We start from the raw sequence: 3,732 nt of genomic DNA on the forward strand, positions 1-3,732 counted from the left end.
AAATAATTTTAATTAAAACATTATATAAAATTATAATATATTAAATAAACTTAAATATCATTAACTATCTAATATTAGTCTATTATATTTTATTTTATTTTTTTCTTAGATAATATATAATTGAAAAAAATATAGTTAAAAGATGAAAACTATCATTAATAATATATTACAAATATATTGTAAAATGCAAATTTAGAAATTATCTGCATTTTTTAAATATTTTATATATTAAAAAATATATATATATATATATTTTTATTTATCAACTATTAAAAAAAGACGAATAATTTTTAATTTTGCATTTTACAATATAGCACTTTTGTATTTATAAAATAAATAAAAAATTTGATTTTATTTAAAATATTATTAATACTATAACTTTTTATTTAATACATTTATTAAATTTTTAAATTTGTTTATTAAACATATTATTTTTTTATAATTTACAATGTAATTGATTTAATTTTCTAAATCTAAAAAATTATTTAAAAAGAATATTACAAAACAATATTATATAAAATGTTCATAATTTAAACTATATAATAGTTTTAAATATAAATATGAAAAAAAATATTTATATATAATATAAAATCAAATTAAAAAAGCATCTAATACAAATTATTAAATTAAATAAAAAAAAATATTAAAAATTATAAATTAATTAAAATATTTTTATTTTAAAAAGCTTAATTAATATCTTCTTTATCTTAAAGTCTTTTAAGAAAAATTTCATATACCTAATTTTGATTATAAATTAGTTATAGAAATATAATGTAAAACTTTTATCTCAATTGTCAATTTTCTGAAATATTTACTATTTAAATATTTTTAACATCATTGCTTCAAAAGCAAAATTATTTTAGTATTACATTAATTAATTTTTTTTTGTATTTTAATAGTTGTAAGGAATAAATTTAGAAAGCCTTCAATAATAGATTTTTTTTTCTTCATAATATTTATAAAACCCAAAAATTAGTTAGGTATTATTTGTTAAAGCACAAATAACTTCTATTAATTTGAAAAGTGTCCTTAATCTTTGAATTCATTAATTAATTTAGCTCTGTATATTTCCCAAAATTCATATGCTAAGTTATATATATTAATTTTGTATATGTTAATAATCCATAATATTTTTATTTTCTTATTAAAAAAATTTTAAATGTAATTTTTTTAGTTAATTTTTAAATCTTGTCTGAATTATTGCTAAATCCGGAAACTACGAATCCTTATATAATACTCATCCAAATTATATATTTTTAATTCTTCTTTCCTGCTATTTTAACTAAAGCACAAGCGTAACATATTTAGAAATAGATGCACCTGACCTTCAACTAATAAGTAATTCATTTTTTATGGGTTTATATTATTTATATTAAAAATATAAATTATTATTGAAATTTTAGAAATACTTTTTTATTTATTAAATTATTTAGATATATAATATTTATTTATTTTTAGAAGTAATTGATAATATTAAATGATATTTTTTAATAAAAAATCAAATAAATATATTAAAATATTATAGACAAAAAATTATATAATATGCATGTATTTTTTATTTATCTTTAATAATTTTTTTCATTAAAATAAAAAAATGAAAGTTAAAATATTCTAAAAAAAAAAAAATTAATAAATTTATTTTAAAATATATTTTTTTATTTTTCTATAATCAATTTTTTATATAAAAAGTAGTAAAATATTAAATTTTAAGATATATCTTATAATTTAATTATTATTTTTCATAATCAATCTAAATATTTTTTTCATAAAATTTTATTTAATACTTTTACTTAAATATTTTTAAAAATAATATATAAATTCTTTTTAAAATTGATATATTATTTTTGATAAAATATTATAATTAGAATAGTATTATTAAATATATATTTTATTAATAAATAATGAATTGGGGATCTAGCTCAAATGGTAGAGCGCTCGTTTAGCATACGAGAGGCACTGGGATCAATGCCCAGGTTCTCCAAATTTTTATATTAACTTTATAGTTTAAAATTTTTTAAACTATATATAAAATTATTAAAATATAATTTTAAATTAATAATATATATTATATCAAATTTTTATAAACAAAAAAATAGAAATAATTAAAGTTTATAAATTTATAATTTTTAATAATTTTATAAAAAAATAAACTAATATAATATTTATTTTTTTAAATTTAATTAAAAAAAGAATAAAAGATTATATTATAATACATATAAATAAATATAATATATTATTTATATTTCTTTATGCTAACAAAAATAATAAAGAAGGTATTAAAAATGATATCAAAATCTATAATATTATTTATAGGAGTTATATTAATGGAGCCTGGTAGAAATAATTTAAATGAATATATTAAAAGTATTAATAATTAATTATATATATAATTCAAATAATAAATTTATAGGCGTGATTTTTTGTGGGCGTCCAAATTTTATTAATAATTAAAAATATCTCTTAAAAATTTTCAAAATTTTAAATGAGATTTTATGCGTAAGAATTTTTTGAATTTTTAACTTTTTTATTTTTAAGTTAAGTTTTTTTAAGTTGATAAAAATTTAAATTATTTAATTAAAACTTTGTATTAATTTTTTTATCAATTTTTATTTTACAAATATAATTTAAAGTTTTTAATTTATTAAACAATTTTGATTATTCTTAATTTAATTTTTATTTTATTCATTATAATATATTGTTATTTATATTATTAATATGATTTTTTTTTTATATTTTCTTTTTTATAGAATATTATATTTAATTTAAGTTGTTTAAAGTCATATAAATATTGAAATTAAACAATTTGATTTTTAAATTGATAAAAGAATATAAAATTAATAGATAATAATAAAATTAAAATGTTCTTTAATATTTCGTAAGTTTTAGAATACAGAATACATGTACTAAATATATTTATAATGATTTTTAACTTTTTAGAAATAATTTATTATATTTTATATATAATGAAATAAAAATTGTTTTAAAAATATTATTATTACGGCTATATTTATAATTATTAAATTTTCAATATTATAGTTAATAATAATTATACATCAATTTTATTTATTAAAATCAATTATTTATCTATTTAATTCTCTATCATAATAAATAATTTTAAAATTATATATATTTGAAAAATTAATATAAATTATATAATTATTACTTTTAATTATATTTTTTTATAATTATAATATTTTTTGTCTTTTAATTAATTACTTTATTTTTTTGATTATATAATTGCTTAATTAATAATTTTTAAATTTAACTAATATTAGATCACCTTAAATTAATTGAACAGTTATAATTAATATTATTCCTGAATTCATAAAAAAAAAAATATTATTAAAATAGAAAAATAAAAAATTCAAATAATTGTGATTATATTAAATTAATTAAAATAAAATTTAGGATATATATTTAATTTTTTTGGGCAAAAATAAAATATTTAATTAATATTTATTTTTTATTTTTATGGATTTATCAAAAAAAGTCTCTTCAACCCAAAAAGACAGTTAAATTTAATAATAAAAACCGTAAGTTGAAACTTTACCTCATTAAATTTAAAATATTATATTGTAAGAGAATTGTAATAAAGACCAAAAGTAATAGTTTTACAAGTCGACCTTTCTTTAATAATTCATAGGCTTTTGGTAAGGATTGATGAATAAAAGAATTTACTCCTTTTATAAGTTTACTATATAAACAGGAGATATTATTTTATTTTTAATAATA

General features: G+C 12.6%; 1 non-coding gene across 1 annotated transcript, besides 2 other annotated features; it reads left to right on the plus strand.

The window, feature by feature from the left end:
- Positions 1-10: 10 nt before the first annotated feature.
- Positions 11-64: a microsatellite.
- Positions 65-1,791: 1,727 nt separating this feature from the next.
- Positions 1,792-1,839: a microsatellite.
- A 69-nt stretch (positions 1,840-1,908) lies between these two features.
- IMG5_075760 lies at positions 1,909-1,981 on the plus strand. Its single transcript has one exon. It is a non-coding gene; the product is annotated as a tRNA-Ala (tRNA).
- The last annotated feature ends 1,751 nt before the right edge of the window (positions 1,982-3,732 follow it).

The sequence above is a fragment of the Ichthyophthirius multifiliis genome (genome assembly GCF_000220395.1).
Source record: "Ichthyophthirius multifiliis unplaced genomic scaffold scaff_1120509250469, whole genome shotgun sequence".
NCBI classification, from domain to species: Eukaryota; Ciliophora; class Oligohymenophorea; order Hymenostomatida; genus Ichthyophthirius; species Ichthyophthirius multifiliis.